At 37.4% G+C, this 25,879-nt stretch overlaps 1 pseudogene; it reads right to left on the bottom strand.

Moving 5' to 3' along the window:
* Positions 1-25,879, bottom strand: part of LOC137235653 (nuclear pore complex protein Nup88-like) — a 185,091-nt pseudogene that overhangs the window by 92,673 nt on the left and 66,539 nt on the right.

Raw genomic sequence — 25,879 nt, 5'->3', positions numbered from 1 at the left:
CTTATTCTCATGGCATGAAGTTTTTGCGTGTGGGGGTATGTAGCCTTATCCTTTTTCGAGTATGTCTACAATGTAGGTGAAGTGTGCGTAAGTAAAATTATTGCTTACAATATATTGCATTTTTTCTATATTTAGGATTTAGCAGAGGTAGTGGTATAAGTCCAGGAATTATTGCTTTTGACGAAGCAAATAATCAAAACTTAGCGCGATATACATATGAAATGACTACTGGAAGACAAAAGCGCTATAAGCGATGCGTCGGACTTGAGGAGCAAAAGTAGTGAAGAGTCAACGAGCTTCTTGATAGACCCAACAAACCTCGAGAATGAGCACCTTAAGTGGGTCCGTGAGGCGGTAGTAGTAGGTAGAAACCAGTCCAAAATTTTTGAAGCGATAAACCCTAGGTACTGCAACCGGTACGAGGAGGAAGAATTGGTGTAAAGCTGTATGACAGATGGACCCCCATAGCGAGGTAGTAACTACCTCGGAAGCAGTAAGTCAGAGAAGACGTGAAAAGAGGCGAGTTGCCAACCACGGATGTCGAAGTAGAAGATAAGCCAAAGGCCGGTAACGCTAAAACTCTGGCTTTCTTGGAGGGCCTAACTGGAGGTAACACTAGAACTCTGACTGTTTCTGAAAGGATAAGTGATATTGCGAAGCAGTGGCGCTGCTTGATCGTTGGCAACCTTTTCGACAGTTGACTATTGAAAGGTAGAGGTCTGTAGAAAGGAAGCTTATTAGCTTAATGCTGAAGATGATGCAGGAAGAACCAAGTAAGCTCACTCGAACTTTTGATTCGGCCAGGTGGTACAATGGCGAAAATATGATGACGTGCGATAACAATGCGAGCTTGCGTGGCTAAAGGAAGTTGTTTCAGGCCTCCAAAGGCAAGGCACGGGCGTATTTACGTGGTGGATAGAGCCCAAATTACCACGATATTGAAAGTCAAACTATGTATATCATGCATGATGAAGTCGTAAGATACGCTGTGCCTTCTGCAGGTTCAGAACCCCGATTACCGACTCAATATTAGAAGGTATGCGGAGAAGCTATGCGGAGGATATGCTGAATACGCAGCTTGGGAAAATGTTATATAAGAAGATGAATACTTCGAAAAAAGCTAATGATAAGTGGCTGAAAAGTAGGCCAGAAGCTTCTTATTCTTGCGAACTTTCGCTATGTATGTATATATTGATATAATCGTTCTTGAACATTGAAAAGAGATAAAAGAACCACAAGAAAAGGAAAAATAAACCTAAAACTTGTTAAAGCTTATAAAAATTTATTAATTATTCATATCCCACTTCTGAATTTTAGATTTCGATTAAATACTCACCAGGAAATAATATTAATACAATGGCACATACCTTACCGTTTGTAGTGCTTACTTATCTTGCCGGCACTGTAAATTTTCTTGAGTCGTTCTTTCACAACACAATAATTTCATATGTTCGTTTGATATGTATGTAAACATTTAAATGCATGCCTATACTACATTTATTTATATTTAATTCTAATTCATAACTTTTTTGTTTTTGCTATGTTGGTTGTTGAAGTGTTGTTCACGCGACATTTTCCTACCTATTTTCCGGTTGCAATTACAATAATTTGCTGTTCAAAGCAGTTAGGTTTCAATTTGGTTTGTTTGCCCTTTGTCACAGTCATAAATACTTTGTCGAGTATATTTTATTCTTGCACATATGTATTTGCACATTTTAATATGCATTTCCGTAAAAAGATTGAAATGAAAATTGTAGAAAATTGCTCTTTGGTAAATATTGCTGATGCAAACCAGAAAAAGTTGAACAAGATTGTCATGGGGATTGCTTTATAAACACCTCTTTAAGCGTTAAGTTGATGTGATGTGACACGTGATGGCAAGTAAAAGCTTAAGAGAAGTAAAATACTGCTTTTGGATATATGATATCATTTGATACCAGAATGTGATATGAAGAATTATGATACCATTCACAACTATGATGTTATATAATAGTTAGGATCCGATTTGATAAGCAGTAATCTATTATTTTATCAGCTGATGATTTCATGCATTTTAATATTATTTGGACAGATGTTCTATATCATAAAGATGTGGTTAAGTTTAACACTTGCTATTTCTTATATTAGCAGTATTATTTTAGAATCCATTTAGTTACGAGGTGATGTGATTTCATACGGCATAGTTTGATCACCTTATTATTTGATACGTTGTTTCGATATCATATGATATGACATTATATCATTATATCGTAAATCAATATAGTTACGATTGTGTTAGGATACAAATGGATCGTAATATGATATTTAGTTACGAGGCGATGTGATTTCATATAACATTGCTTGATATAATATCACCTTAATACTTGATGATGCGCTGCGATATCATGTGATATTATATCATATGATGATATGCTTAAAAGTTATTGCATTTGATACTCTACAACAAATTGTAGTAGTATATGAATTGATCCTAATTTTATATTACGGATAATTAGATCAGATTTCTTATTGAATTATACCATCAGCGTATTTTAGTAATATGTGACGTATAACTTTTGACACGACGTCATTTGATTATCTAATATGACACAAAAACTTAAAAGCCATTTGTTTTGTGTGTATCTATGTAACATAGATACACACAAAGGTATTAGTATGCGAACTATAAAACCAATTTCATGTGCAATGCTATATCCAAATTATTTTCTTAAGATGTGCTTAAGTAGTCTGGATTCTGTTGTCATATGACATGATATCATTTGCTTATATGATGGAAAAATAGTAGTGGAAGTTTTTATCAAACTTTTTCTTTTATTTTCGATGTTTCAAAAACTCCAATTACTTTTGTAACTGAAACTATGTAAACTGATCTGAAAAACGTTTCCCGAAAAATTCGAAAATTCGGGAAATAGTCAAAGATTTTCCTTTCTATTCCCAACAAGGTAGTCTGGTTGTGATGTCATTTACTAATATGATGGCCATACGTACGGAGCGATATGTTTCAATATCTTAAACATTTTGATAAGTTTATGCGATTAAGTATTGCATAAAAAAATTAGCCATCTTAAAAATTTCAGTCACCGCTGTCTGGATGTGATGTCAAATCCCATGATATCATTTGCTAATATGATGGAAACAGTGGCAATTTTAATCAACTAAATTCTTCCTCTTTTATTTGCGATGCTTCAAGAAAGAACAAATTTCTATGAGTTTTATAACTATGCAAACCAATCTGAAAAACGTTTTAACAAAAAATCGAAATTTGAGAAATTTTTACGAAAATGCCGAACTCTTCATTAGTAGCTCTTATAAATTTAAGTCCAACAAAGTACAAGTTGTAGAACTAGAACCAATTTACATATTTACAATCTTATAATCAAACAATTTTCTTAAGATGTGATAAAGTAGTCTGAATGTGATGTCAATTGATGATATGATATCATTCTCTAATATGACACCCATACGTACGACGCGATATGATTCAATATATTCATTTGTGATTTGATGATTACAATGAAATCACACCGAAGAATGATACTGAAGATGGCACAACGTCAAAACCTGCTGTTTGTTTCTAAACCACATTTGGTGAGATCCCTACTAAAGCAACAAAGGGCAGCGCAACGGTGCAAGACAGTGCTTACTTTGTATCATTAAAATTGTAAACCGTTTGTTGAAAAACAACAAATTTTCATTTTCGATTGTTCATAGTTTTGTATTTTTTCGCTGATTTCCTGTCTTAATGCCTGACAAAGAATACGCGCAACTAACGTTGAAAGCTTCCTCCGTCCTTACGTTTGGTTTTAGACGCACCACGAAGCGCAAATTGCCACGAAAGCGGCCAACCAATTCAACTGCACACAGGACATGACAATCAAGAACAAATCAATAGAAATACTCAAGCGTTGCTTCCTACTTTCCGAGTTACGCGAACGGAATTCATTGCGTCGCTTGATTTTAAATAATTCGCGCGCAGAGAAAATCGGGCTAAAGGAGCTTTTTATGGAGACAAAAGCTTAGTAAACCACAGTCGGCTTAATGACTTGCTAATTTTACAAATAATATATTTTGAAGTTAGTTTTGTAACCAAAATTATTTATGTACGTTAAACCCCACGTAGGCTTTTCAACCTTCCGTTTACCACTACGTGGACTAGCAAAGTTTTGTGAAAAAAATCATCTAACAAATGTTTAACTTTTTTTGTAGTAAAAGTTTATTACCTTCTGCGTGCATCATTTTTTATTTATGCTACAACAACAATTTCTGCTTACAAAGGAACTCAACGAATTCCGCCAACGTACAATTCTCGTTCAGCGAACTTTTAAAGTTCAAACTTATTTTTACTGCGATTTTCAGTTGATATTTGCATAGAATAGTGATTAGTGTGGCTTTTGCGAAATTAAAACTTTATTTGGAAGGGATGGTATACCCGCCGTCGTGCAGAGTTTAAGCTATCACAGTGCCAAGATTGTAGTTTTACCAGAGTTATTCACGTTTCCCCAAGAAGATTACGCTCTACCTCTGTAATTGGTGCTAACAGGAATCTAATAGCGATATTTACTCGGCAGGAAATGACCGACTCTTTGTATTGTCTGTCGTTACACCATCGGATCAAATGTTGTTTTTCCGGATCTAAACGTTTATGTCATGGAGGTTAGGTTTGGTTGGACTGGCTGGTTCGTAAGAACCTTACATCGACTGAATAAGTCCAAAGTGTTACCTGCTTCCTTAACGACCAAACTGAAAAAGCCCATCAGAAACCAGGACCTATGCTATAAAAACTCCGTCCTCTTGGCAAATAACATAAGCTTTCTGGACTTATGCTACTTGCTGCCTCTATATCTTATAGCTGTGCCACTCCAAATAGCTAGAATCTTAGCCTTGCGAGCGCGGTACGCAAGCAAAAAAAGTGCCCGCTCGTTTCCTTCTCTAACCCGCCCTTTCTACATCTGTTATCGACGGCATGGCCTAATTTAAAAGCGTGTGAAACAAGAAGGCCGTATCCAGTCAAAATACACATCATGACGCCACAATCCCCTCTTTTCAATGATAAGGAGTAATTTAGTTAATCTAAAGTTGTAAAAGCTGAACATGATCGTTGGGGGTTTTCTAAGACACTTAATGAGAGCCAAGCTGATAAGGGAGCAGTGTATGATATCGATTCGACTTTCATTGACCTATTGAAGTGTGGGAAGAGCCTCGATTTTAAAACCGCTTTGTATAGCATGGAATGTTTTAATATGTCATAAGCCAAGTTACGTTGATATAACAGCTCTCTCAACTCAGAAGGAACACTACGAATGCAAAGGAGATCCTTAAAATGTATCGTCTTCACTTGAAAGGGACAACAACCTCCAAAGAGGTTTTTCCGAACTTAATCAATTTTAAAGTAATTTAAATATAATTCCTTGGTGTTTTAAATCTAAGTCCAGTCCCACAAGGAAAGATTGGAAAGATGAGGGATCACTCAGAGATTCGACATCTCGGTTTTCACGGGCGGATCTAAAATGGCTTGCAGAGTGGGAGCGGGAGTATTTGCGACTGTCCCGCCCACGACTTTATGTATGCGGCTTCCCGATACCGCAAGCGTGTTTGAAGCTGAGATTTTCGCTATCCAAGAGGCGTGTAAAACGTTATTGGATATCAATAGTAACGGTAACAGGGAAACAATTTTCTCCGACAGGCAGGCGGCTCTTGGGGCCCTCGGGTCAGCGACGATAACATCAAACCTGGTTGGGCAGTATAGGGAGAGCGCCATGATTCTGGCAAGCCGGCAGATCGTTACTCTGATATGGGTGCCGGGGCATCGAAGCATACAGGGTAACGAGATGGCGGATGAGCTGGCACGGCGTGGAGCGGCTCTTGATGTCTCAGGAATGAAGGAGGTCCTTGCACCACTGGGACTCATCAAGGGTCGCATCTCCCAGCTATGGTTGAACGAGGCCAACAATAGGTGGAAGCGGTTGCGGTCCTGTAGAGTTTCCAAGAGCATGTGGCCATTATATAACGAAAAACGATCTATAGATGTTCTTAAGATGAACAGAAGAGATATATCCAGAGTAGTTGCGGTGCTCACGGGGCTTTGGGCAATTGCGGTACATGCGGCACGGATGGGACTGGAACACAATACCTCCTGTCGCAGCTGCAATCATCCGGAGGAGGAGGAAACGGTTGTGCGAATGCCCAGCACACTGTTGAAGCAGAAAAAAGTTTCTTGAAAGCCCTTTTTCGAAGCTTCCCAGAACTCAAGGATGTTAGGCCGGGAGAGCTTCTCAAATTTATAAACTCCACGGGATGGATATAGGGAGGGGGGGGGGGGGGGGGGGCGGAGGCGGGTTTCCCTTGAGGTGCTTGAAAATTCTTATCAGTCTTCTTACGACATCCTTTTATTGGTTAACTCACGAGTTGTGGTATCAAAACGGCGATGGGCGCTAATTGGAGTCAATTGGGACTCGCCACTCCAACCAACCAACCATGATATGAAGTTATGTCAGGGAGTTTGAGTTTCATTAGAGTAATTATTTAACACTGCTCGGAGAGAGTTCGTTATGCCAGAGGGTTCGTAATACCGCATCATTGGCCTAAGCAGATCCCCGAAAGATGAAGGAAAGAAGTTGAACGAGAGGTGAGATATCAATTAGAGCTATGTTTAAGGAACTCACCAAAAGCTAGATCAGATGGCTTTCAACATAAGTAATATGTTAAAAAGATATATTTAAAATTCTAAAGCGCCTAAAAATATATTACCACATCACCTCACGCCATACACACTACCTCATTTCAGACACGCTCCTAGAAACTCAATTACATTATCCTTAAACAAATTGCCATCATAAAACTGACAATATTATTGACTTATTAGCCGTAGCACTTGCTAAGTGAGCAATATTTAAAACCATTTAATTGCATATTATTAGGCGTACTAAACACACATACAGAGTGTGGTATTAGGCACATAAAAACGATCAGATACTAAATGGATAGAGACGATAGCCATCGAAATAAATCGCTTAATAAAGACAAACTTAAAAAAGATATATTTGAGTAATGAAGTGCAACAACAACATAGAAAAAAGTAAGTAATAAGCAGTGGGGAAGAAAGAAGCACAAACACCTTAAAAAATGCTTTATTAATGGCAAATTAAAAGTAATAAAATACAGATGTGCTTAACGTGGCAGATTTTACACTGTAAACGCTTGGCAAAGGCGCGCACGCTCTAGTCTAGTGAGTGAACGCAGCAGACACGCAGTCTTATAGCCTAGACAGACATGTTCTTAATCTACATTAAATAGTGGAGCATTAAGTTAATAGTTAACTTGCAAGGCAAGATGTTCGAAAATTCTCGCTTGGTGATTGGTGTGAACACTAACTACTAACAACTAACACAGTAAGGATTTTCTAGAATACGTAGCCGCACTGCATGGATTCCTATAGAGCAGTTCTCCACCAACGCTTCAACCACCATTTTGAGATGAGCGTTATTAAACCCTAGTTGTTGGAGCAGTGCTTCGTCCAATCCAATAAGTGCTACCACTCACTAATTGTCATCAATATCCTCTAACGGGAGTCCGAGGAAACTTGCAGTTATATTGCAATTGCAGTTTTCTCCAGTGTGTTTCTTTAAGGCTAGGCGACCATATTAGGGACGCGCAGCATGCAAACCCTAGTAATGTCGCTGAGCGTTTGTTATGAACTTACGGCCATAGGAATTTCGATACCGCGCAAGAGGTAGCGGCGTCGACCCAGCGCTTGCTTAACTGGCCCGAGACTCACCTTTCAAGGAGCAGACTGCAATTGGCTAGCGATCTACAGTTGCCACCTTATTCAGATGCCTTGATATCTCGGTGGATTATTTTAGTTCAGCAAATCTTACGAGCAAGTCTCTAACTCATCCTCCATCAGTGTCCAACACTGAAACGAAACCGGAGGCTTGCGACGGCCAAAGATATTGCTATAGCGATGCAACAACAAGCGAGACAGAGCTACTATAAACTTGCTCTAAAAGTAAATTGAGAATGCTAACAGGGATAATTTAAGCACACTGCGGGTTCAAAAGTCACATGCACAAGCTGGGCATCTGTCGGTTTTGTGACAGCACACATGAGACTGTGCAGCACATTCTTCTCGGCTGTGATGCCATTGCGAAGAGACTAAAAACATTCGGCTAATTTAAGCTCGAAGGTAAACACATACACTCCATGTAACCAAGTAGCATACTCGATTTTCTGAGGGTGCTCGGCTTGGACGAGCTACTGTGCAGAGAAGAGGACACAATAGACTGGTTGCAGTGCATTAGCTCAAACAATTCTATTACTATCTCAGTGCCGCATTTGAATTGGTTGAAGAGCTTAGTTAAGCGCGATTAGCATCGTTGTCTGTCGTCTGTCTACGCATTTATATACGTATTAAACACATCTTAGCGTTGCATACTTTTTGGCGTTGCATATACTTATTTTCGTTCCCGTATATTTTTTTTAGGTTTTTAAAATTATAATAATGGCTTTTCGGCAGCTAAGCTTAGTATTTGCAAATTTAAGGCCGCCGGCTGCAGTGATACAGCGTTCAACAGTGATTTTGTGGCAGCCGGAAGAAGCGACACAAGTTGGCATTAAGAGACACGACACACTCGACAGGTGAAGGTGTATCGGCCGATGGCATAAAGTTCGCTTGCCACTTTTTGTTTCTTGTTTTGCGCTAAAAACTTTTGCATTGCACAAAATGTTGCGTTGCGCTCTTAATGCAGTTTATCATTTACTTTTGGGGGTTTTCTTTCTCTCCCTTCCACAAATTGCGCTCGCTACAACTTTTCGCTTACATTTGGATTTCTTGTCTAGCTTCCGCTCCAATTCTTCTAGAGCCCGTTGGTGCCATTCATTTGTTGGCGTAAGTCTCTAAAAGGTAATTTTAATTTTAATCTTGAATTATGACAATATTTATTTTAAATCTTTTTTCGTTTCTTCAGCCCCTTTGATGACACATGTTCGGTGCGACCTTTAATGTCATTTTAATACGCGGCATTCCTTCAGGTGTACTTATGATGTGACTTGTACAACTATGGATGCGCCACTTTAATTGCTGTCACGCATTTGCATTACAAATTTGTTTGCACTTACAAATTTAATTCTATTTTGATTTATTTTGTTTTCATTGTACTTAGTATTTTTTTCTTGAAACTTACCGGCAAGTAATTTTTTCTTTTCCTTCCATGTAGAGCCCATCTTTTCCCCAACGACGCGGCAATTCGAGTACAGTGATACCTCTGGAGCCAGCCAAAGCGATGGGCGAACCTTCGTTGGAGGCGTCAAACCCTTCTACTTGGAAACTTTGTAGCACCGATGGAATGAAATTCTGTAAAGAGTGGATATTATTTTTGATTAACAGGCGCAAAAAAGTATATCTATTTTCATATAAGATTAGATACTATTCTTATGCTAGACGCCTAGATGAATTTGGGCAAAGTGAATGCTATCCCATTGAAGCATACTTGCGACTCAGAAATTGTCTGTTTAATAAAGTGACCGGAATGCCCCTGATATGTAAGATTGCCTAAACATTTTTGTGGTATACTGCAGCGAGGTTAGACTGTTGCAACCCAACCTGAAGCGCATCTTCAGGGAACTTGTAACGGAGTCCCCCACTGTAGCACTTGCCAAAACTGCGCCTAAAACTATACCACGATAAACTGCACCAACGAGCATATACAATCTGACGAATTGGGAGCTGTGATAAAACAACCAATTGAAGCCAGAGATAAGCCGTTCGCTTTGCAGTCACTTCAAAATCTTCTGCATTAGTTGTTTCCAAATGTGTAGCAGTAGCCAAGTCGGAAGAGGATGCCTTTGACGCACGGTAGAACCCTGCTATAACGCTGAGTGAAAGTGTTGCCAGCGTAGTTCGCTCTTTAATTGCGATCCCTTCAGCTCAACTCTGGCAGTGGGACAATAGATTATCGCTATATCCTTCAGGCGCACTTCTCCTCGCCCCACCAAGGCCCTGCCAGTACATATACGCCTTTCTTCGGATCTTGTAGCGAGCAATTATGAAGGTGACGGTGTCTACCGGGAGAGCTAGCATCCTAATCAATCAAATAAACCGTTCTATTATCATCGCGCCTCAGCTATTAAATCTGAGTGTAGCTGCAGATCAGAATCTTGAATGGCGTCTATTTTTCGACATAGTTCATCCGTAGCACTATGTTGCTGCTACTAGTACGCTCTCCGCCCTTCCGCTGCTTATGGTGTTAACTGCTCTGCTGATCTCTAGTCGCAATGGAACCATACCTCCGTACGAACGCTGAAAAGTGGCCTGTGTCGGTACCATCCGTTCTCTGCTACTACCCTTGGTCAATCTGTTGTGTCCGCTGTTGTTTGATGTCGCTAAAATTTTGCAGCATAATGATCACCCCACCGTAGAAGGCATCTCCGACTCGATCCACACTCAGCAGCTCCGTCCGTCATATGCCTATAAGCAAATACGCCGTTCTATCGCGCTATCATTCTCCTGCTACGGCAGGAGGAGTGTGTGTGTATATTCAATCTTAAAACATAAATTCTACTTCCCTGTTTTTTGGGGGTTTGTGTGAGCTCATTTGCCTCAATTCGAAACCTCAATTCGATTCGCTGGCCGTTTCCTTGAAATGTGTGGCACTTCCCTGTCAGTTCACGCTCTCATATTACGTTTCGGAACGTGCTTTTTCTGTGCTGGTTATTAAAGCATTAATGATCACTGCAGCACTAGACGGTCAAAGGCCAAGATCAGAGTTAAGTTAGGTTATGTTGTGAATGAAGACCGCACATACTTTGAAAGTGTCCACAGTGTTACCAGAATTTGTTTGACTACGAAACGGAAAAGCCCCAGAACTCACGTTATGAAATGCGTCGTTGTTTTCCTAATGCTTGAAGTATTATAGGACCCACCTTAATAGCTGCCTCGGGATCTGACAACTCTGCCGCCGCTAGTAGCTGGAGCCTTGACCAGGCGAGCGCAGGACACGACCAGCTGTAGCTGAACCTCCTGCTGTTATTGACGCTAGAAGGCAGTGGCCAGTTAATATGCCCATCGTGAGTCATTAAGTCCCCTCTCTTTAGAGATATTATGTATAACTTCGTAGGGATTGCACATGATCTTAAGCGACTTCCCGCACTACTGCGGTGTGATTTTAGACGCAAGCGTTCACGAGTTAATATGCTTTTACGAAATATTCAAGTAAAGCTTTGCTTCTAGCTATGAGGAACATGTAATCTAGACAAAAAGGCTAGGGTCTAGCGGATTTGGCGAAAAGTTGGCGACATTAGCGGCTAGACTGGCTCAGGTTAGTAGGAGCAGCAAAGAAAAAAGACCTAGAACGTACAAGGTACAGTGAATAAGTTATTGCATAGTTCAGAGAAACTGTTACATATCTTTTTGCGCCTTAAAATATACTTTAGTGAAGGCTATATGTCAAACTCACTACAAATTGCTTCATTATGTTGATATTTCCAAATCGCCGATTAACGAAATGAAAATCCCCCACATAGGAATTAGCGCAAAGTGAGCGAAACAAAAGAATTGATACGATGAGCAGCAGAAGGATTGCGCATAAAAGTATGCGATGAACTCAACTGTAAATGGTTAAACTATGTGTGTAATGAAAAATATTTAATTGCTCAAGATAAACAAAAAAAAAAACGAAATATTAAGAAATTGTCAAACTCATACATGGCGCATAAACACACACCCACACACACACATCGGAGCAGAAGGAACATAAGCCAAGCCAAGGCATAGTGATAATGACGCCCACGCCGTCTTGCCTATGTTCCTCATCATCTTCGCGAAACACCCACACCTTTGTTTGTGTATATGTTTTTGACTTTTTGACATTTGAATTGTAAAATTTTACATGTCAGTGCATTCACATCATATTCTTAGATAAAATTGTATACATTATTATATTTATTCTTTTCCTTCATTTGAAAGAGCTTCTTGGCCACATTCGCATATTCATATATCACAAGTACTCATACTTGAATATGCGCTAACATGACATTATCATGTTTAAGTTGTTGCTATTTTATATGTAAGAGTATGTGAATATCTAATTTAGGATGTCATAATTATGGCGCATATAAATATCTACTAGAATTAGAGATGGAAACGGTACTAAAAGCTCAATCGCGTTCGAGACAGTAAGTGTATTTAATGCTTCGGTCCCAAGCATGTACATTTTGACGTTTTGAACGTTTTGTTAAATTGTGAGTGATCATTGATGTCAATTCCCGTAGCGCATAGAATTTAGGCACTAAAAATGTCACTGAAGACGGCGCAACGCCGAAATTGTTTTGTATCCACACCAAATTTCGCAAAAGATGAAAGAACTCGATCTAATGTATATCAGTTTTAGATTTTAATTGTCATTTCGGTGCCAGTGAGAATGAAAAATGGTACTGAAGATGGCGCATCGCCGAAATTGGTTTGCATTCAAACTATATTTGATAAGGACGAATGCGGAAAACCGTTCTTATATATGCCCGTTTTACCACTTGTTTGCAATTTCAGTGCCAGCGAGAACAAAAAATGTGGATGGAGATGGAACAACGCCGAAACTAGTTCGTAGATGAATCAAATTTAATAGGATTTTTTTTTTGATCACGCAAATATGCATCAATTACCACGCCTGTCAAATATCAAAAAAACAAAATGAATGTGTAGATGGCACCCAAAAGTCACCACACATATGGGTGCAACCTCACGGCGAAAATAACAGCTGTCAAACATACCCGCGGTAAGACATGCCTATCGTGGGAGAACACAGAAAATTGCAGGAGCGATGGTCAAAGGGGTCGATAAATATCTTTGCAGAGCCAGTCCGGTTGGTAGCAATGGGTGCTAGTACTGAAGCGTACCGCAATCATATCCGGCAAAGTAGCAGTCCCCTGAACCTTCGCAGAGTGTTTTCGGAGTTACAACTCAATGGAAAACTACAGGTTACTAGAACATCGAACCAGCCCCAATGTAGTAAAATATGCTATACAATTTGTCCACCCCTTTAAATATCTGAGACATTTTAACATATATCTCTCTGAACTACAAAAATTAGGTGATATTCTTTCGTTCGATGCCGTCAGTAATTGAAAGGCTCTGTGATAATCTGCTGAACTCCGTAAAAATGCCTCCGTATCAAATAATTTGAAGCCTGTCACGCATTCTCGGCTCAATTTCATACAGACGCTTCTGGGCCTACACGATAGAAATATTGTTTACCCAATTTACCCCTCTAGTTCTTCACACTAATACCGCATGATATTACTACAAATAAATGTATTACAAGTGAGGTCTTCATTATAGACGAATATCCGCAGGCCGTTAACAAACCACCCTAGTAATGTGGCCTCTGGTGGACTTCGTGAAGTAACTTCTGAGAAGAAGAAAGGCTGGTAAATAGACGTTATAAAATACCACATTTCATTTCCTTACTTTAGAAATAGGAATCTTAAGGTGGGGCTTCCGTCACCCATTATCTCTGCCAGTGACCAGCCCTAGCGAATATTAGGTCCCGTACTTTAGAAAGTTGTATGCTGTCCGATTTAAGGGCGACATCAAAACGCTCCATAAATGACATCAAACGTCATATGGACTAAACTAAAATACGCAAAAATTAAGACAATAAATAATTGATGCATGGAAATGGGACTACTTAGGCCGGTTTCTCCGGCGGACAGCACCGCAACCAACCAACCACAGGTTCTCTCATCGGATGTCAATAGCTCAGCTGAGTTTTGTATAGTAAACTTCAAAACCAACCAATGGAAGATAAGATATACTGTATGGTGGCCAGTACGCGAAAGTGGATATGTGAAATGGGTAAGATGCAACGGGCCGCCGCAATGCTGTTTCTCCACACTCAAATGTTGTGTAGGTTTTGAACAACATCCTTACTATAGATTTTTTTTGTAAGCTCCAGCTAAGTTTCTATGCAGTCAGGCCGAATGCCCTGGCCTGGAGCGACATAAGATATGGGAACCTAGTTTTCTGGAGATCATTCCCGAAAATTTTCTTCAACTGGGATAAACAATTTTGTCCCTTCACTCTGGGCAATAACCTCTAAGAGAGGCACAAATGAGATAAGATCAACAAGCTTGACCCACTGCCAATGAATATATTCTCAGATGGCGCCAAGCTAATTGGAAAGGCCGGCAATGGTATGTACTCGGGGGACTTATCCCGCACCTTATGTAAGCACAAGGCTATCGAGCGACTGAAGCGTGTTTCATGCTAAACTCAATCTAAACTGTCTAAAACCTCAACATATTTTAGTGTAGATTTGCTGTAAAAGTCTCAGCACCGATCAAAGCCTTTCAGTTCAGTAATACCGCATGCTAAGGGGCTTTACATATTTCCGGTTTGAGAGTTATAAGACACGACTAATATCTACAAACCCGAAGGTGAGAGGGGTACACAAAATCTTTCTCGAGGGAGTTGGGTTAGTAACCGAGCGTATCGGAAACGCTTACAGGGAGTACATATTCCTCGTACGCGTTTCGATGCTTCCACATCTTCTTCAGGGAGTCTAGTTTTTATTTAAAAAAGAAGGTTACTGGTTTATAATAATACACATAACCACCAAAAATTTACCCGGAAAACAATATCGAAAGTAGCAATGCATTTCGAACAGTCACAAAACGAGCAGACTTCGCAGTGATATGGTGCGTTGGTCACAGCGGTATACCTGGGAGCTGTGCTGCCGACGCCGAGGAAGGCAGGCCAACCATAGGCTTTGGTATGACTTCACTATTGAAGCAGGTTGTAAATGGGCACTCGTGAAACTTCTTAGCAAACTTGGACTTCGCATCAATTAGAGTCGAAACAAGATCTTAACTAATCTCAATGCTGTCTCGCGAGATCCACTGGGTAGGGTATTAACATAGGAGTACACGGTGAACGCATCACAGGTACAAAAAGTCAGTTCTATTGCAACCGAAATGTAGAGGGGGATATGTGCAGAAAGTTTTGAGTGCTTGGTTCGTAGGTTGCCTGATGTTTTTTTATCTTTATACCGGTGGGTTCCGCGATATCTCGCGCCCATCTCTAGTGTGCATCACAAGCGCAAACTCACATCAACAATGGGAGGGTAGAAAGTGTTTATAAGTTTACAGAATTATATTGCTTTACGCTTCATATAAGCGCAGAATTCACTTTGTTTGAGGTTCACTAATTCACAAGAAAAGCTACGCTTCCACGACCTCCTCCTTACTCAAGCGAATCCTCTGAGTAGAAGGATTCGGCGAAGAAAAAACAAATTTACGTTTTCTTCAACCCATTGAGCAGCAGTTGGGGTTGGAGAGCGGATTCGGACTGTTTCTAAGATAAACAAAATCCATAAGAAGAATGCCTATGAAAATTTTCTTTTGTATTTTTTTATTGTCTTAAAAATTTATCGCTTATGCATATGCATATTTGTTTCTGCGTCTTCATGGGTGTATGTCCTGAAAACATTCTTAGATCATGTGTGGGGTAATTTAAGGGTCGCTCGTCATACTCATAATGTTCGTGGCCTACACATTTTACTACTTAACCCTTACAAATTATATGTTTGTATGAGTGCATATGTGTATGTGTGTGCAAGGACATTAATTGCACATACGTGTATGCACCTCTGTTGCTGGTAATAAAAAAAAGCATCATATCTAGTATGACTTTGAATAACTTTCGAAATGGTTTGGGTTTAGCTCAATGTATGTAAATATTTGTAGAATTTTTGTGTTGAGTCGTTAATTTGTGAAATCACGTAAGAGAAAATTTATCTGCGTAAGTTCATTACGCGACTCATACTTTTTGCATTGTTACGCCTTTTATCACTATGCATACATTAGTATGTGTGTAACCTAATGTATGTATAGGCATACTACATGTACTCGATGAGCAGTACTCCTATCTCGGCTAATCACACAATAGCATGTTTGCTGCAAGATAACAGTACTTTATTTTTGTTTTTATTGTTTTTCTTCTTTATATTCTTCAATAATTACAAAACTCTTTCCGTAATAGATATGTACGAGTGTGTAAATTTGCTTTTTATAGACTTTTGCTTATCTGTTAATAATTCAACAAAACTTTTATTGCTGCACTCATTCCGAGCCGCATGAAAAGACGTTTTGCATGGCTAAAACCTACTCATACCGTTTCGTTTAATCTTAAAGATCTAAAAATATTGGAGATTAATAATATTTTGAAATCTAAGGTTTTAAACAGATTTGAAACCCCTTTTTTCCATATACCACAAACATTTCAAAAAACTATAGAGGGTAGCAAAGCTTAAGATTTCAAAAAAAGCTGAAAAAAGCTTTAAGTTCAAACTCGACATTGCTGATTACTTATAAAAGTTCAGCGCAAACCCACTGAAAACTCAAGAAATGTTACAGCATACAAGGATTAGAGCTTACAAAAGCTTTAAAAAAATCGAAGCTTGTATTTTTTTTTTTTGTTTTTTTTTTTTTTTTTTAATAAAAGGGTAAAAGTATAACAACATGAAAGTTAAGGGGTTAAAAAAGTTTGCGAGACTACGGCTTGATCCTAAAAAAGCTTAAAAACAAAAAAACGTTGACCGCAAAACTATTTACATAGGCTGCAGATATGATACATTTCATAAACCGTTTACGGCTAAAAAAAGCTTTTAAAAAGTTTTACAAGAATTAAAGCTTTTAAAATTCTTACGTTCTCAAAATGCTTAAGCTTTAAGAATTCCAACCCTTCAAAAATTTGAGCTTTAAAACGCCCTTTACATTAGTAAGGCTGAGGGCCGTTGTCGTATAAAACTTGATGATTAATCTCGCCATTAAATAAAAATGACTGTGAAGAAATTATATTTGTGTTTATTTCCGGGAAAAAAATTTTAAAGTTTACACGAGAACACGACCCAAGAACCATTAGAAAGCTCATGACTAGCTTTTTTAAGCTTTCCAATTACTTGAAAAGTTTAAAAGCATAAAAGTTCGAGTTTAAAAAGGCGCAGGTACTAGGTCCCGAACTCTGAAATTTTACTTACGACTGCCTTCTTTGATTGCATATGCCAGAGAGCACGTTCCTCGTCACTTCCTCAGACGACGTGGCAGCTGTTATAACAGCATGAAGCTGCGAGCTGGCACAGCTTTAATCAAGCCAGCCCAATGTTAGTTTAAATAAATATATGGCTAATCACGTTCTTCAGCTAGTAACAGCAAGCACGAATATGCCGATTCCCATTATCATGAATATGACGGTTGCTACCAGCAAACAGAAACACGCAACAAATCACCTCAGGTTAGACAGTGAACGGCGTTTTACGGAGCACATTCGTGGAACCCGCGAAAAGGCTGCCCACGCAATAGCGAATGTGAGTAGATTAATGGCAGGAGAACTGAAAGCTGCTTGCATCAGCCCCAGATTATATACGCTTATACGCGCTAAAATTCGGGCGGATGCAATGCAATAAGGAAACACCGAACCGCCATCAGGTCAAAGCAGCGTAGTGGGGCGCTTCGAATCGCTTCAGCTTACGGTCCAGTCTTCTCAGAAGCTGTCCTGGTTTTTACGAGAACCATACCGATACATCTTCTCACTGGAGAGAGAAAAGCAATATAAGACCGCGGAACAGAAGCGAGTGGAGATGCTGTTGCCAGGCAGGCGAGAGAAAAATCGATTGCCGAACTGATTAAACTTTTAACTGGACATAGTTACTTCCATAAATACCTTCACTGGATGGAGAAAGTTAAAAATCTGAACGGCTTGTTATGCGGATATACAGATGATGTACGCCAGATTTAATTCAAATACGAATACTTCGCCCAAAAATGAAGGAGCGTAAAAGAGACACTTGGCGACCTATCTCTGGGCAAGTTATTAATACCAGAGGCCTTCCGAAGTGACAGCTAGGATATGGTCAGCATATATGTGGAGCAAAGACCTCTAAGCAAACGAGAAATTGTATGCCTATTTCGTGAGAGTAGCCATGAAGCTCACGTGCGCTACGTATCCGCATCCGTCCACGAGTCTGCCTGCAAAAACTCAGCTCGATTGGATCACGGAAAAAGGGTTAAAAATCGATCTAAAGTCTTTCACACAGGCGGACAGACAGACGCTACGAGCTTTATACTTTATACATAAAAAAAAATTCTGACGTGTACATGAAAATCGCCGATACACGTGTATTTTTATTTTTTCCACCCTTTCCGAAAAAGTATATTTGGTTCATAGGAAAGAACTAAAGCCCGTTTTTGTAACGCAGTGTTAGTATACCAAAATAAATGTCTTTATAAAACAATGAGAGAGTTCACTTGATCAGCACGTCAGCAAAACACAAATATATTGCGGATTGAACCAAGAAACCCACCACAGAGCACAAATTATCTGGGTAGTCGGCAGGCATAGGTCCAGTTCAGAACACACGAGTAAAATATGTTCCTACTTAGCTAGGGAGAACTGAACAGGGGTGTCGCAGGGTGGTGTCCAATTCCCACTTTTGTTTAAACTTCAATCGAAGGAGTTACCACTGTGTCCTACGCCGATGACACGATAATGGCAATAGGTCCTGATGAGCTTTGCTTCAAAACTAATAACTATCTCCCCAGTCTTTCCAGTTTTTGACACTACCCCAGACCAAATCTTCACCGACCTCATTTTCGACGCAATTGTCGACCATATTGGATTTCACGCGCCCAAGGCTTTTATGTAATTGTCTGATCAACGCCTTAGATTGATGAGGAGTGTGATGATTAGTACCTAGAACCTACCTAATTATTTTCTAGCTTTTAGTATTATTATTACTTCATGTAAGTATTGTTTTCAATAAAACCGTTTCACTTAAACATTTTTTTTAAATTATTGTAGTATCATTTTCTTTTAAATAAAAATACAAAGCGCACATAATTCACGCTCGTTACGCTCTTACGTAACAACCGAATAGCGTAAGTATAATAAGCTTTACATTTGAAAAAGTCATTTCCGTTGATTGATTGAAACGTCACATTAAGAGCCTTTAATGGGCGAATAAAGTAAAAAATTGGCAACTTAAATGAGACATAAACGATGTTGATAATATGGCGGCCAAAAAAGAAGAGAAAGGAAGTATTTGAATAAAAAAAAACAAGTAAGGAAGGCTAAGTTCGGGTATAACCGAACATTACATACTCAGCTGAGAGCTTTGGAGACAAAATAAGGGAAAATCACCATTTAGCATAATTAACCTAGGGCAACCCTGGAATGTGTTTGTATGACATGTGTATCAAATGGAAGGTATTAAAGAGTATTTTAAGAGGAAGTGGGCCATAGTTCTATAGATGGACGCCATTTAGGGATATCGCCATAAAGGTGGACCAGGGGTGACTCTAGAATGTGTTTGTACGATATGGGTATCAAATGAAAGGTATTAATAAGGGTTTTAAAAGGGAGTGGTGGTAGTTGTATATGTGAAGGCGTTTTCGAGATATCGACCAAAAAGTGAACCAGGGTGACCCAGAATATCAAATGTCGGGTACCGCTAATTTATTTATATATGTAATACCACGAACAGTATTTCTGCCAAGATTCCAAGGGCGTTTGATTTCGCCCTGCAGAACTTTTTTTTCATTTTCTTCAACTGAATATGGTAGGTGTCACACCCATTTTACAAAGTTTTTTCTAAAGTTATATTTTGCGTCAATAAACCAATCCAATTACCATGTTTCATCTCTTTTTTCATATTTGGTATAGAATTATGGAATTTTTTAAATTTTTCGTAATTTTCGAGCCATAGTCTGATTTCGGCCATTTTTTATAATAAAATAAAGTGAGTTCAGATAAGTACGTGAACTAAGTTTAGTAAAGATATGTCGATTTTTGCTCAAGTTATTGTGCTAACGGCCGAGCGGAAGAACAGACGGACGACTGTGTATAAAAACTGGGTGTGGCTTCAACCGATTTCGCCCATTTTCACAGAAAACAGTTAATGTCATAAAATCTATTCCCCTACCAAATTTCATAAGGATTGGTAAATTTTTGTGAGACTTATTGTATTAAAAGTATTTTAGACGAATTAAATGAAAAAGGGCGGAGCCACGCCCATTTTGAAAGGTTCTTTTATTTTTGTATTTTGTTGCACCATATCATTACTGGAGTTAAATGTTGACATAATTCACTTATATACTGTAAATATATTAAATTTTTTGTTAAAATTTGACTTTAAAAAATTTTTTTTTTTAAATTGGGCGTATTCGTAATCCGATTTTGCTAATTTTTACTTAGCCCACATATAGAAATAGGAGTAACGTTCCTGCCAAATTTCATCATGATATCTTCAACGACTGCCAAATTACAGATTGCAAAACTTTGAAATGACCTTCTTTTAAAAGTGGGCGGTGCCACGCCCGTTGTCCAAAATTTTACTAGTTTTCTATTCTGCGTCATAAGGTCAACTCACCTACCAAGTTCCATCGCTTTAGCCATCTTTGGTAATGAATTATCGAACTTTTTCGGTATTTCGAAATATTCGATATCGAAAAGGTGGGCGTGGTTATGGTACGATTTCGTTCATTTTAAATAGTGATCTGAGATGAGTGCCCAGGAACCTACTTACCAAATTTTTTCAAGATACCTCAACATTTACTCAAGTTATCGTGTTTACGGACTGACGGACGGACATGTCTAAATGAATTTCTTTTTTCGCCCAGATCATTTTGATATATAGAAGTCTATATCTATCTCGATTAGTTTATGCCGTTACGGATTACCGTTATGCGAACAAAGTTAATATACTCTGTGAGCTCTGCTCAGCTGAGTATAAAAAAAAATTACAAAATGATTTATTTTGCAGAAAAAAAAAATCGTGCAGTTTGGCAGTGGATTGATAAGGACCAATGACAGGCAAGCAATGCAAATAAACAACGAAACGGAACAATGAGAGCCAAGTGAAAGAAGAAAAAACAAGAATTAAAAAAAAAATGCGTAAGAAAAAAAAAATTGGAGAATCCTTAAAAATCCTTAAAAATAATAGTGACATTTAAAAAATTTTAATAAAAAATTCAAATGCAATGCGAGTGGCGCGTAACCAGAAGTGGATGACTGACTGACTGGGCAGCAAAAAAAAAAAAAAAAACAAAAATTAAACGACATTCGTAGCACAAAATGCTTTATCGTTAACATTTAAGTTAGAAAAATGGACAACGATTAATTTTCTAGAGACAAAAGGAGCACATTTTACAGTTTTTTTTTTTTTTTTTGTTTGTATTTTTTTTTTTGTCTTCTTTGCCTTGAATCACAAACTACACTTGATCTTATGTCTGTTTTTTTATACCTTTCATGAAAATGAATTGGTATATCAAAAGAAAATAGATAGACCCACCAATAAGTATACCGAAATGATGTGGATGAAGAGCTGAGTTTATTTAGCCATGCCCGCCTGTCTGTTTGTATGCAAACTAGTCTCTAAATTTCTGAGATATCATGATAAAATTTGGTGAGCGGATGTATTTAAGTGTCCGATTAAACATTTGTCGGAACCGGCCGGATCGGACAACTATAGCATATATCCTGAATACAACCGATTTTTCAGAAAAAGAGGATTTTTGTCATATCGTCCTCAATTTATCAGATTGAAGCTTCAAATTGTGCTTTCGTATATTGCACGTATTGTCTTAAAAAATGGATGAGATCGGTCGTATATATAGTATATATCCCCCACAACCGATTGTTCAGCTAAGAAAGTTTTCGTAATTACTGCCCCATTTTAAGAGCTAGAGGCTTCAAATTTCAACAAATGCTTTCGTATATAGCATATATTGTTGTCTGAAAAAATCATAGAGATCGGTGGTATATATATTATATACCCCACATAAGCTTTCAACTCTGCTCCTTTTTTACGGCTAGAAGCTTCAAATTTCATGAAATACTTACGTTTACGTCATATATTGTTCAGATACGTGATTCGTAGTAATAGTTTTTACATGCAGACCACAAAAACCCTGTAACTTTGTATCCTCACACAGATTACCTACCTATTTTTTATTTTATATTTATCTTAAAAATCGTTTAGGTATGTACATCTGTTCAATATATATTTCGTATCTTATACAGCCGATTATTTGGATATTACGAATTGGATAAGAATATTGTTCAGCCCCATTCATGAAAGGTATGAAGCCTTCGGCACAGCCGTCCTAACTTGTTTTTTTTTTCATATTTTCCTAAAGCATGAGTTGGGTTACTCACATCAAATGATGAATTCGTATAGTGGATGATGCTGTACCCACAGAAATGCTACCCTAACCACAAAAAAGGCACGAGTAGAATGTGTTCCCACTTACGCAAAAATAAATACGAGGGTCGCTCCTTAAGTTTTGGGATACTGCAGTATGCAGAGAATTTTCTCAAAATATTACCCATATCGGTCAATACCATTCTAGATGCCATTGAACCAAATTCAGAAAACTATTTTTACTCCTCTTGAGATGACTTCAAACCATGAGAGTTAAGCAGATTCGTGCCGTATGGCAAGAAAAATTTGGCGAGCGTTTTGTCGCACATATGTATGTAAAAATTGTATTGTGTATTAAAAAAGAATCTTCCTGTCCAGCAATTACACTCTACAGAAGTGCAGAAAGTGTTCACGATCCTTTCTGTAGCCGTGTTAGCTCATCTCTGGAGGAGTTAAAATAGTTTTGCGGCACCTTGAACCATGTCTCTCTTTGAAACTGATGTCTCCTCTTGCGCTCAATACCCGCTTCAGCATTTTTTAGGGGACACGTATTAATGAATGCCTTTTGTGCTAGTCTTTATTTTAGTTCTTGGATTTGGCTTGATACTCGCTTTCATGTTTGTATTTGTCTTTTCCTTCGTCGTGATTTTCTTTTTTTTCTTTGTCCTTGTCCTGCATTTATCCTTATCTCGGTCCTTTGTCTTTGCTTCTGCTTTTATCTTTGTCTATGCCTTGATCCTTGTCTTTGGCTTTATCTATTTTTATGTATATGTCTTTGGCTTTGCCTTTCACTTTGTATTTTTATTTGCCTTTGGTTTTGCCCTTTATCTACGTCTTTTCTTTTGTATTTTTCTTTGCGTGATAAGAGTCCGTTTCGCTCCGGTACTATCATTTTCTGCCAGTGACTCCTCGAACCTTTCACGATAGGCATTCGTTGCCGCGGCAATATTCTGAGCCGCTGAGGACGTTTTCTCTTTGCCTTTGCTAACTTCAGTGCCATTGGGATTACCTGAGTCTTCGCTCTTGTTTTCATATTCGTCTTCGGGTCCGTCTCTATCTTCGTTTTTGATCTTGTTTTCATATTTCTCTTCGATATTATGGGAACAAGATGAAGGACAACAAAGAGAACTAAGTATTTTCATTATGTTTTACCAGGCAGTACAAATTGCATTGTGTAGTGTGTGCTAATATCATACGTGGATGCAGCAGGCTACACCAAATACAGATGATCCCATCGGATCAATCAAATAACTTAAACCCATGACGACAGCAAAAGACTTTCTAAAATTAAAACATGACGAAAATATTGTAAAGTGCTGTCAGAGTCCTTTTCTGGATTCATGTGCTTTTGTTGCTTAGGCCTGACTGCTATGTGGATGACATTGAACTAGTCGGACTGAACGTTTTTGAGCCTCACCGTAAGAACGACTAATAGCATAGGTGAAGGTGAACAGACCAGCCCTAAGACACAAATTTATTATGCCTGAAACAGAGTGGGACAGCAGCTTGAGCACCTGGTCCTCTAGCGAAAAAACACTCAACGAAAATTATAGCCCGAACAGGCCCGTATTGCGTTTTACGATGCGTGATCGAAACTAATTTTTTAAGCCACAATAGCTCTAAAACGATAGATCGGATTAATGACATATGTGAAATAGGTTCAAATAGTGCTCGTTGGATATATAATTATTATAGTTTTTAGAAAAAGTCTGACAGTTGCATAGCTATAGTCTGAGTGAAAATGGTTTCAATGGCATCAAGCATAGCGCTCATTCGCGACAAAAAACTTGATTATCCTACCGGAGGATCGCAACTTTGACAGTATGGTGTTTGGTAAATTAAATCCTCGCACTAAGAAGTTCAACCCCTGATGTTTTCTACTCGTAAAACGTTCAATGGCATGAAACAAATCGAATCATGGAAGCGTCAAATATCTTTCTAACACAAAAATATTGATAGAAAGCGAGGCTATTGGCCTAGGTTAGGTGAAACTGGGCGGTCAATAAAGACCGCACATAGGCGGAGTGTGTCCAGGTGTTGGTCGAATTTGTTTGACAACCAAGCGAGAACCCCCAAGTAGGTACCAGAACTTATGTTATATAATAACTCCGCCCTCTTAGCAAATACTAGAAGTTTTCAATGATGTAGCTTAATGGCTGCTTCTAGATCTGGCTACTCTGCCGCCCTTAGTAGCAGGAGTCTTCAACACGCAAGCGATGGGCAGCAACACAGAACGTATTTAACCCTTTCTTCCTGCAGCACGCACTTCCTACATCTGCTGTTAATGACGATGTCTTACACTTATAAGCATGTGACGCCAGAAGGCAGTGTCCAGTCAATATGCCCATTGTGAGCCTTAAGTCTTCTCTCTTAAGAGATATAAGAAATTTTGTTGTTTTGAAGGTGCTGGTATCTAACAAATCAAATATTTGGACAACACTTAAAAAAAACACTTAAGTGACTTGAATTGCGTCAGAATGTTTCACTTATCACAAATTCATTTAAATTTGTCACATGTTTGAATACAATAAAACCAAGTAAGAACGGGACTGTCTTCGGCTGTGAGGAAAACTCACACCTTTCCTGAATGGAGCTGAGCAATAATCTTTCCCATTCGTAATATAAAAATAATAAATATAATAACAAATTTATTTTATTTTATTGTATTTTATTTTGTTTTATTTAATTTTTTTTTCTATTCTATTCTATTTTATTTTATTTTACTTTATTTTATTATATTTTATTTTGTTATACTTTATTATATTTTATTTTATTTTACTTCATTTTATGGTATTTTATTTTATTTTATTTTAATTTATTTTATTTTCTTTTATTTTATTTTCTTTTATTTTATTTTCTTTTATTTTATTTAGTTTTATTTTATTTTTTTTTCTATTCTATTCTATTTTATTTTATTTTACTTTATTTTATTATATTTTATTTTGTTATACTTTATTATATTTTATTTTATTTTACTTCATTTTATGGTATTTTAATTTATTTTATTTTATTTTCTTTTATTTTATTTTCTTTTATTTTATTGTATTTTATTTTGTTTTATTAAATTTTTTTTTCTATTCTATTCTATTTTATTTTATTTTACTTTATTTTATTATATTTTATTTTGTTACACTTTATTATATTTTATTTTATTTTACTTCATTTTATGGTATTTTATTTTATTTTATTTTATTTTATTTTATTTTATTGTATTTTATTTTGTTTTATTTAATTTTTTTTTCTATTCTATTTTATTTTATTTTACTTTATTTTATTATATTTTATTTTGTTATACTTTATTATATTTTATTTTATTTTACTTCATTTTATGGTATTTTATTTTACTTTATTTTAATTTATTTTATTTTCTTTTATTTTATTTTATTTTATTTTATTTTATTTTATTGTATTTTATTTTGTTTTATTTAATTTTTTTTCTATTCTATTCTATTCTATTTTATTTTATTTTACTTTATTTTATTATATTTTATTTTGTTATACTTTATTATATTTTATTTTATTTTACTTCATTTTATGGTATTTTATTTTATTTTATTTTAATTTATTTTATTTTCTTTTATTTTATTTTCTTTTATTTTATTTAATTTTATTTTATTTTGTTTTATTTAATTTTTTTTTCTATTCTATTCTATTTTATTTTATTTTACTTCATTTTATGGTATTTTAATTTATTT

The sequence above is a fragment of the Eurosta solidaginis genome, unplaced genomic scaffold (assembly GCF_040869045.1).
Source record: "Eurosta solidaginis isolate ZX-2024a unplaced genomic scaffold, ASM4086904v1 ctg00001039.1, whole genome shotgun sequence".
Lineage (NCBI taxonomy): Eukaryota > Metazoa > Arthropoda > Insecta > Diptera > Tephritidae > Eurosta > Eurosta solidaginis.
Note: the sequence above shows the minus strand (reverse complement) of the source record. Positions and strands in the feature narration are given on the sequence as shown.